The sequence below is a fragment of the Rhinopithecus bieti genome, unplaced genomic scaffold (assembly GCF_001698545.2).
Source record: "Rhinopithecus bieti isolate Rb0 unplaced genomic scaffold, ASM169854v2 scaffold_26871, whole genome shotgun sequence".
Lineage (NCBI taxonomy): Eukaryota > Metazoa > Chordata > Mammalia > Primates > Cercopithecidae > Rhinopithecus > Rhinopithecus bieti.
The window spans coordinates 349,163-360,231 of NW_016812402.1; the positions used below are offsets into that span (position 1 = coordinate 349,163).

The following is an 11,069-nucleotide window of genomic DNA, read 5'->3' on the forward strand; positions in this document are numbered from 1 at the left end:
CGAGCGCGCCGAGGGGCGGAGGAGTTACCGTGGGTTTGTTTACGCATTGCTGCCCGGCTCGGGGCACAGCCCGCACTCCCTGATTGGACACAAACTGGGGCACAGCCTCTCGCAGCCGCCGGCCAGGCCTCCTCCAGCCGCCGCCGCGCAGCTCCCGGAGCGCCCTGCCGGGCACGGCCCACGGCAGTGCCCAGGCCTGGAGGGGACGAACCGCGGCGGCTGCCCCGGGCGGGCGTGGAGCCAAGCGTTCGATCGGGGCTCGCAATCGCCCACCTGTAGTGGCCCGACCTTGGCAAGGAGAAATTCGAAACTTCTCAGGCTGGAGACTTCCAATTGTACAGCCGCTGAGGGGCACCTTCTTCCCCCACAGACGGAGTAAGAGTGCCCTTGAACAGATGGAAGGCAGCTCGAACGTCTGTATGCCTCCCTGGCGATGGTCAAGTCCAGGCTTCCTGTATAAGCTGCCCTCCACCCCAGAGCTCGCAGTTTCTTTTCCTGTCTCCAGCTTCTTTGCTTCTAATCACAAAGTCCCCCCACCCCTCTGCCACCCCACCAGAAGTGACCTTGCCGCCCTGATGCTGAAGATCCTCCAATGACTCACCATGGCCTCAAGCCTTAATGCCTCATTCTCAGAGTCCTCAATAGCTGGGCCTCCATTTTTCAGTTTCCTCTCCACTTCCCTACCCTCACCCCAAAGCCTCCGTTTACAGACAACACCTGAAATGTGTCTGCCCTTTGACACTTGATTTTGATCCTGCTCTGTTCTCTGCCAGAAAACCCCTTAGCTGCCTCCACCTGTCAAACTTTCTTGGCCACAGCTCCTGTAGCCATCTCCTTCCATCTCTCTGCAGTCTTCCTGCTCCCCCAGGCAGAATCCCCCCTTGTGGCTGGCATCATTCTGACTTGGGGGTCAATTGTGTGCCTGTGCTGTATCCTCTCTGATCTGTGGATTCCTTGAAGAGGAGTCTGCTTTTAACAGAACTCTGGGGATGGGAGACATGAAAGCTGTAAGACTAGTATTGCCTCCGAGTGTCTGTAGCTCTGGTGGGATTGGAAAAGTTCGGGAGTCTTTATCAAGAGGGTCTCCTGATAGGTCCACAAACCTCATCTTGAAAAAAGCAAACACTTCCAAAAACTGAGCATGCCCTCCATTTTTCCTGCGTCTCTATATCTCTTCCCTACCACACCTAGCTGTGTGCCCTCCGTACTCATAATGGGCACTTAAGTAACCCTTGAGGAATAAAATTGAATTCTACAGAGATGTTCCTTAAGCCAAGGCTGGCGGTGATCAAAGAGAATAGAGTAAATAATGAAAAAACAGACATGAACCCAGTCATTTTACAGCTAATTCCTAGGCTAAAAGCCCTCCACCCTATTAGGTAGTGTGGATTTGTCGCTGTCTGATCAAACACTAAAGTAGACCCTGACCCTTCTTGACTCCTGGGACTGCTAGATTTTTTTCTCTGATGCGCTGCTAGCAGTCCCATTAGGAAAAGTGTCTTTGAACTCTGCAAGTGAATCCAAGTGAAAGTGAAGTTTTCTTTCCCAAGTGATTCCATAGCAACAATTTAATGCAGCAAATTAGTTACAAGTGTTGAAAGAACTGGACGTTCAACTAGGGTAAGGTGAGGCAATCCTGAGATTAGCCATTGCTGGACGTGCCTTCTCCCCTGAGAAGTTTCCGTCAGGAAGGGGCAAAGCTAGGAGACAGCCAGAACCCTGAAGGGCTTGTCCAATAGGAGTTGGAGCCACAAAGGAAGTGCAACTACTGCGGAAGACATATTCCAAAGTAGGGGATGAGAGTCCCCCTGGCTTCTCCCTTCCTCCCACCCTCCAGGGCCACCCAGTGGTGGAAAGCAGGAGAAGCCAGTGGACAAGACCACAGAGGGCAGGGGTCAGAATTCCTACAGAATACGTGAGAGCAGCAAAAGGAGGATCTGAGAGCCCCGCGGCAAATGACTGGCACCTGGGCTTGGGTGCTGCTGCGCTTGGTTACCTCTTCCTTTAGGCCGCATTCCGCAGTGCAGCAGGAACTTTCTCTTCCTGAGTCCTAGAATTCTCCCCTTCTTACTTGTCCCTCTTTGCCCTTCTGCTTCCATTACCCTTCTATCCTCTTCTTCGCCGTCACTCCCTTACATTTCTTTTTTCTCTCTCGTCTTGTGTACTCTGGCTCTCGTTTTTCCTTTGTGTTCCCATATATCCCCTCCTGACTTCTTTGTCCCCCAGAGTCTCTTCTCCCGTCTTCTTGTCCTACTCCTCCCTGGGCAGGATGGCAACTTTCTTCAGCATGAAGGAGGTGACCAGGTTCCTATGGAAGGAAGAGATTAGGAACTATCATGTTGCTGCCCTTCCAGAGAGTGTACTAGATATTTTACACGCGTTATCTCATTTAATCTTCATCTCCTACTAGCTGGGCAACATTTAATATAATCTGGTGGCTTTGCTATTGCCTGTCACAAGGAAGGCTTTGTGCTGGTCACCAACAACACTGCTGACAGTTCTCTTACCTTTCATGGTTCCCTGCACCCTTTCTTCTTCTTAGCCTACATCTTTTCCTTTCATTTGCACAGATACTTCACCCCAATCCCAACCCCCAACAGTCTAATACATCCCCACTTTAAATCTCCAAAGACTGAGAATAGCTATTTAGAGGAGGTAGCATTTCAGCTGTTACTTGAAGGATGGATAGATTTTCAATAGATGGAAATGGAGGAAGGGTATTCTTGGTGGACAGTATATTATATGGTTTACCTTGATTGAAACAAGGGATAACTGGGAAATGAAGCCATATTTCAGAAACTTGTCTTCAGCTCTCAGTTCTGAGACTGTTCAGAAACACAGATTAACCATGAGCATATTAAATATAGGTATGGTTTATATAATTAGAATCATAGTGTTTAAAGGCAGAAAGAATTTTCAACATTGTCTGGTGCAACGTGTCCAGTTTTAAGTGAGGGAACTGAAGCCTAAAAGACTTAATACCTGGAATATCATAATGATTAAACATGGCCATTAGAGTTTGACTATCTGTATTCAAATCCCTACTTTAACAAATTTTAGTTTATCTGAACTTGAATTATCTGTAGTTAAGTTTCCTCATCTATAAAATAGAGAAAAACGATAGAATCTACTTAAGTGAGTTGTCATGAAAATGAAATATCATCATGTAAAACACTCTTGCCCAGTTTGGACTGCCATAACAAACTACCATAAACTGGGTGGCTTAAACAACAAACATTCATTTCTCATGGTTCTGGAGGCTGGAAGTATGACATCAGAGTGCCAGCATGGCCAAGGGTTGGCTGAGGGCCTTTCTTCCTCCTCTGGAGTGCTGACTTCTCATGGTATCCTTACAAAGTGAAAAGACACTGAGCCTCGGAGCTCTCTGGGGTTCCTTTTATGAGGGCAGTCATCCCATTAATGAGAACTCCACCCTCATGACTTAATTACTTCCCAAAGGCCCCACTTCCCAATACCATCACACTGGGGGGTAGGATTTCAACATATGAATTGGAGGGGAGACGTGAACATTCAGTCAATTATAGACATGTTATAGGGTGCCTGGCATATAGACAGTACTCATTAAATATGGGCAAAAAATATTATGACTTCCCGTGGCTATCCAGCTAGTAAATACCAGAACTAGAACTGGTCCCCCAAGTTTTTGTGGCCCTAATTGTATGTTCCCTACATTATTTGAAGTTATGTCTTATGATGCTTGTTTAACACCATGTATGAAGATATGGTGCTCCTCTAGTCTGCTGTTTAAATAAGTGCTCAGTTATCTTTCTAGCTCCAATTTCTCTACATTTCCTGCTTCCTGCTTCTGCCAGCCCTGGTTGCCCCCACCAGTCCTCAGCAATCTTAGTATACTGTGAAGTTCCAGCGGAGGAAGGGAGCAGGAAAAATTATCAGTAAACCTGTATTTTATAGTCAACTGTTTAGGTTACAAGTTCTGATATAGTAAACTTTTACTAATTTAAATTTCAAAGGGCCAAAAAATATTGAATTAAAGATATTTGAATTATCTGTTATTCTTCAGCCTATAGGGTGTCAACTCTACCAGCTTAAATTTTAGTAGTTCCTTAGGGGGATTCACTGGGACCAAGAAAAAGCATTGTTTGGGGTATCTAATTCTTCAACAAAGTTGTGATGGAAGAGAACAAATTTCTTTGTCCCTCATCTGTTTCTTTCTTAGTCACTGGTTCCACTTTTCAAAACTCCTCCAGGCCCATGACCTTTATGTAGTCTACTCTCTTTGGACCGTAAGCATCTTGAGGCAATGAACCACAACTTACTTGCCTTTTAATGTCTAGAACCTCGCTCAATATAATAGGCAGCCACATGTTGTTGAACTGACTGACTTGAGCAATGCTGCACATACCAAAGGAATCCCTTCCTCCTCCCCCTTCAAATCTTTGTCTCCTCAGTTGACTGTAGCTAGTTGTCATCCTGCTACCCTAATGCACCGGAAAGCATGGTAACAGCTGAATGTGAAATAAATGTGCATTTTATATTATGAAGTACATTTAAAGAGGTTTATTTTAATGGTGTAAAGCCAGGCAGTATTTTAAGAAGATCAGGAAGAATTTTTGGGGCAGCTGGACTTTCCCAACACCTTCACATCACACCACACAAACTAAAGCTTATCTCTCCTATAAATAAAGGCTACTTGACTTTCATTGTTACACATTTTACTTTAGATTTCTTAGGTTAATTGTCGACAGCCTGTATTCTACATATGGGTGTATTAATTATCCTGCCTAACTCATTTCTTAAAAGGCACCATTTGTCTTAGTCTTAAAAAGTAAGTAATTGTCCCACTTCTCTCTTACTTCAAGGCAGACTAATGACCCAATACCTTGATCACTTACTGCCTCTCAAATTCCTGAAATCTACTTTCTACTTCCTCTAATTCATTTACATGCTTCCTCTAGGAAGTTGGAAGGAATCCAAAGGATTAATTCTAGATCAACTTCTCATTTTATGAAAGAGGAAACTGAGGAACTAAAATGCTAGTGGCAGAATCTCCAGTTCCCACAGGACTCTTCCCATGCACTATCCTCTTATCATGTGTCCTTAAAACACAGCTAAAAGTGAACTTTCCATTGTCAGCTCCCCTCCTGACTTCCCTGTTTATGCCAAGCACCACCATCTATTGGGCTTTTTAGGATTAAAATGGGTGATCTTTAATGACTTCACCTCTTTAGGCCTCTACTTCCACTTCGGGATGTCTCTCTTGCTCGTCTTTTTTGTCTGAATTGCCCCATGGTTCAGAGCATTTTCTCTTTACAACTGTTATTACAATAGGTTGCTAATGGTTTCACTGTCTCCAAATTCTTCCTCTTATAGAGTGAACCTAGCAGAAGAACCAACTTAATATTAAGTCAAAAATTTTATAGTTGTAGTAAAATGGTGCCATTTTGCTCTATAAAATCAAATTCAACTTGCATTCGGACTACCAATAAAATATGAGTTTATATTATCAAGGCTTTCTGGTTCTCAAATATGTAGTAATAACTAGCTATGTGATCTTGGGCACATTTAAATTCTATGAACTGCAATGTCCTCAGTCTGTTAACTGGTAATATTGTTAGTATATGTGCCTAACTCAAAGGGTTGTTTGAAAATTAAATGGGATAACAAATGTAAAGTACTTAATAGTAATAGTTGCAATAACTATTTGTTGAGGTCTTACTATTGACCAGACATTAGTCTAAGCTGTTTAAATGAATTATGTCACATCAACCCTATAACATGGATACCATTATTGTTTCTAGATGAGAAAACTGAGGGCCAGAGAAGTTTAAAAACTTGCTTAAGGTCAACTAGCTAAGAAGTGGCTAAACCAGAATTCAAAACTGGGCAGTCATACCTGGATAAACCTGTCCACCAGTCTATTACTTGGAAATAACTTAGTATATAGTAGTTAATTTGTTATTTATTATCATTATTACCACTTTAAAGAGAGGAGTAAACCATTTTTCTGCTTTCCTTTAAGATATGTTTCTGAAGTTGAGCCTTAGCATCATTTTTGGAAGAGATGGATAATTCTTGATAATTAAATGTGCTGGGTACCACTTGTTTCTGCTTCCCAAAGAAAGGCAGGAAGGATGGTTAGTGGTTCTTGCACTGCCTGGACCTTGTAATCATCCTGGTCCTCCCCATCTCCACTTTGCCTTTTATAATATCCTTAATATTATAAAATGGGAATGACATAGGCAATCTCTGACTTAGGCATAGTTCATAGTGACAGACCAAAGATTTATTCTCTGATTGTCCCTTATAGTTCCTTTAGGGCTTTCTCATGGATAGAACCAGAAAATTCTCTGTGTGTTGCTCTGCTTATTCTACCTCAGACATTTCTGCCTCAGAAGGCAATTTAAGAAAGGGAATCTCCCCAGTGGCCTCCCAGCAGATAATACTTTTGGTTCCTACTATAGTTATTTTATTTCTTGCCCTTAGGGTATCTTTTGCACCACGATCATCAAATGGTCTTATCTAACCACTTCTGCCTGCTGATGATGCTCAAAATAGAATAAAATGCCTTATTACTGGTTTTAAAGTTCATTTCCAGGTGCCCATGAATTATTATATTTCTGCCTTGTATGTGGCACACCATACCCTCCCTGTTCCTTTCCTTTCCTCAATGGTATGTTTTTCCCTGAGCATCTAGCTGTTTATATTTGAACATCTAGTCTTTTGGATTCATAGGAACAATTGACCTTGCCCTTCTAATAATGAAATTTTCATAGATCCTAGAATCATAAAATGCCAACTCTGGAAGGACTTTTGTAGATAACCGAGGCCAACAGATTCCTTTTCTAGTGAGGAACCAAGACCCAGAGAAGCCAAGGGTCAGGTGCAAGCTATAAAGCCTATGATAGAGGAAGCCAGAACCAGACCCAAGACATCTGCTCCATTTGTTTCTTATGAGTTGGAGTAGGAGACCTGGAAATAATGAGGAATTCACAAGTGTCTTTCCCCCAAATGTTTTAAGTTTTTGTATCAGTGGTTTTCTTAATACATTTTCAGGAGACCTAGAGGAATAGAATTCCATGATTTAAAAAATTGAGGCATAGGGAGACAAGAATTACAGAGCTGGGACTGTGTCCCTTAAGGATCATCTTTCTTTCCCAGTGGTACTTTGTACAGTGCCTTGCCCACAGCCAACCCTCAACAATGTTTATGACAATGATGCTTAAGGATGACTATGTCTCATATTTCTCTGTTCTCAGTCCTTTTCTACCATTTTGTTCTCCATAGCCCCAGCTATTTCTGTGTTTCAAGCCTTCTAGAAACCTGCCTCATCTTGTTTGGAGTTTAATGAGGGCATTGGGTATGTATTCTGTAACTGCCTTCCATAGTTATGATGATGGTAATAACTTCAAATGATTAGGGATCTACCCTCAATCAGACATACATTTTGAAAGCTTTCTAAACTTGAGGAAGTATGTTCCTAATATGTTACCATTTATTGCAAAAAAGAAACATTCTCTGGTTAGAATGTTTCTAACCAGATAATGGAAATACTGGATGAAACAAAATTAAACAGCTTAATATTGATTTGTGTTTATAGGAATTTTCAGGATCTTTAGAACACTAATGTGAATCCTGAATTTCTAAGGGGCAGGGTGATAAAATATGTAGAATTCCCCAAACATATTTGACCAGAAAATCATTTACTAATTGAACATCCTTCTAATGGGACTGTTTCAAATGATCAGATACCTTTCCCTAGGGCTTGTTTCCTTCTGAGTAATGACTAAGACGGTGCCTCTTCTCATTATTTATCATTTCAGGACAGATGCTGTTATTTCTCAGCCCGAATTTCTGTTATTTCTTATCCTGATTTTCTCTGACCATAAGCTGTTTAACTCTGACCTCATATGTGAGCTGCTCAGTTCCCATAATCATCTCAGCTGTCCTGTTCTAATCTACAGTTTTCAAGGTGCAGAATCAAAAAAAGTTAATGATAATTACAGTGATGACAACTAATATTTATTGAGTTTGTGCTGTGGACCAGACATTGAGCTAACACGTGTTATAACATCCTACTTAATTGTCACCACAGCCCTATGAGGCAGTTATTAATATTTTCATTTTACACATGAGGAACCTGAAGAGAGCTTATGTAACTTCCCCCAAGAAAGTGGCATGTGGAGGAATTGGAGCTGGGTTTTTAACCTGTGTTCAACGTTTACCTCATACCTGGCATTGCCCTTTCAGTGCTAGTTCTCTCTCTCTCTTTCTGTGTCTCTGTCTCTCTCTCTCTCTCTCTCTATATATATATATTTTATTTTTTTATTTTTGAGATGGAGTCTCGCTCAGTTGCCCAGGCTGGGGTGCAGTGGTGCGATCTCAACTCACTGCAAGCTCTGCCTCCCGGGTTCACATCATTCTCTTGCCTCAGCCTCCCGAGTAGCTGGGACTACAGGCGCCCGCCACTATGCCCGGCTAATTTTTTTTTTTTTTTTGTTTTTTAGTAAAGACAGGGTTTCACCGTGTTAGCCAGGATGGTCTCCATCTCCTGACCTCGTGATCTGCCGGTCTTGCCCTCCCAAAGTGCTGGGATTACAGGCGTGAGTCACTGTGCCCAGCTATTTTTTTAAATTAAATAAAATCTGCTGCCTTTCCAAGCAGAATGCTTTTAAAAGCAAAGGGCCTGTGGTCCAGCCTTCAGTTCACTCTTTTGTGCTTGGCACAGCACTTGGCATTCTGTAGCAAATACTCCTTTGGAAAGAGAGATTAAGCAACTTGCCAAAGCCATTCAGGTAGTAAATGATAGACCCACGTTTTGAACACATACCCTGCTCATTACACCCTCTCATGGAGTTCTCATCAGCACCACGCTCAGTGCACCAGGTGAGTCCCCCTTCTTTTTTGAGGTCACCCCCACTCGGCTTCGGAACGTCCCAAACAGGGAGTTTTGTCCACTCCTACCCCCACGTTCATTCTGCCCTCTCCCTAACAGACAGCATCCTAAACCTGGTGAACTACATTTACTGGTAAATGGCTAGTGGGCTAATGGCACTTTGGTGATTGTCCTTCGCTAATTTTATTGTTGTTAGGAAGATGTTCTCAACCCCAGCACTTTCCATTTGGGAGCTTTTTCAGAGGTCAAAATCCCTCTATTTACAACCAAAACACCAGGGTGGCAGCGAGAGGGCGCAGTCCAGTCGTGGTACGCCCCTGGCCACTCCGCGGCACCGTTACCCCCACGCCCGAGCCACGGGCGCGCCCCGTTGTAGCCATTGGAAACACCACACGGTCTTTTAGGAGAGCGGGCCATTAACCGGTGTTCAGGAAAGAAACGTGGCCACCTCCCCACGGGCGGGTGCTGATCTGCGGTGGAGACCTCGTTCCCCCCAGAGAGCGACCGAAATCCCCTCGGGCCGCTGGGTCTTGAATGGCTGGATGCCTGGATGCTGCCTGTCCAAGGCTTTAGCGACCGTATCTTCATGACCTTGGTCTCTGTGACAGGCAGGCACAGCAGCTGCCCCAACATCCCGGTCAGCTGGAGCCTGTTTTCCTGACATGGGTTTTCTCTAAACTTCATGTCAGATTGGAAGCGCACTGCTGAGAAGTCCCCACGAAAAGGCCCGGACATCTCAGTATCCTGGCTCCAAGGCGAAGCGAAGCCTGGTTCCCCATGAGGAAGTGAGCTGGCTGGCCGAGTGACGAGAGTAATGCCCCTCGAGTACACTGCCAGCTCTGTCTTGGACGGGCCGTGTGGGCAGATCCTCAAGTGGGTGAAAGCAACTTCTCTCCTAAGTTTAACGAAAAGGATGGGCGTGTGGAGAGAAGGAGCCAGCATGGCTTGTATGAGATTGAGAAAGGCAGACTTAGAACTCCTGCACGTCAGACAAGACTGGTTGGCCCAGGGCTTTTGGGGTGTTGAGGCCCCAATCATGCTGTAGATCCCATCTTAACCAGATGGAAAAGGGATAGCAAGGGAAACTAAATTACCCACCCTATTTCTGGGAAAAATATCCCGCAATTTGTAGCCATCAAAAGGAAGGACTGTGGAGAATAGGCAATCCCAGGGTGGGTGGTGGATGCAGGAGAGAAAATTAGTGCTACATGGGAGAGAGAATTTGGCTAGGAAGCCACGAAGTCTTTACAGAAATCTAGAGAAGAAATGCAGGAGTTGAAGAGACAATTGCACAAATTCTTCAGCCAGGAACATTTTGTGGTCTATAAAGGCTACGTGGACGATTCTCGGAACACAGATAACTCCTGGATAGAGACAGAGGCTGTGAACTACCATGATGAAACTGGTGAAATAACGGACCATCTTCCTCTGGAAGCTGGCAATGATGCCAAGAAAGTGAAATGGGTGGACATCAATGATAAATTTGAGCTTTATGCCAGCCACTCCCAATTTATTCAACTTGTGTCTGAGAAACAAGGTGCCCACTGGAGTGAGAACATGTATCCTGATTGCCAGGGATAGTGGCTTGGAGTCTCGTGTGAGCCAAAGGCCTTCAAATGATCAAGAGTGGATAAGAGGCAAACAGCACATAACTCCCACTAAATAGGACAGGGAGGGTCACCTCTTTAGTGATTAATTCCAAAACTGTGCTGTATGAAGGCTTTGTAGTAGGGAATAATATTAGACAAATATGGGGAAATTGGATCATAGAATTTTTGGCTTTCCTGTTAGAAGAATATACTCACATGCTGTGTATATTGTATACATGGTTTAAGCTAACTTACACAACTACTGCTCTTTGGAGAATTGTAAGAAAGACAATGACATCTTCCTTAACAACCATAGCCTCTACTTTTCAGCCAGTTTGGATTTGTCAATTCTTCTTCCTCCTGATGTTTTAATGTGGCATAATCTAATGTATAATCTGACTTTTGAGTTAACATTTATTTTTAAAATTTAGCATTATGTGGTCTTGTTTTCCTTGCTTTTGAGTATGGGAGCTTTCTGGCTTTTCTTTTTTTTTTCTTTTTTTTTTTTTTTAGAGCTTCAGTTTATGGGAAAAGTTCAATCTCTATTTTGGTCCACAAGGATCAAGTGCTTATGAACCAGACCAAAAAAAAAAAAAAAAAAAAAA

At 43.3% G+C, this 11,069-nt stretch overlaps 1 pseudogene; it reads left to right on the forward strand.

Annotated features, from left to right (window-relative positions):
• Nucleotides 1-8,829: 8,829 nt before the first annotated feature.
• Nucleotides 8,830-10,470, forward strand: LOC108544919 (ADP-ribose pyrophosphatase, mitochondrial pseudogene; annotated as a pseudogene).
• Nucleotides 10,471-11,069: the final 599 nt, after the last annotated feature.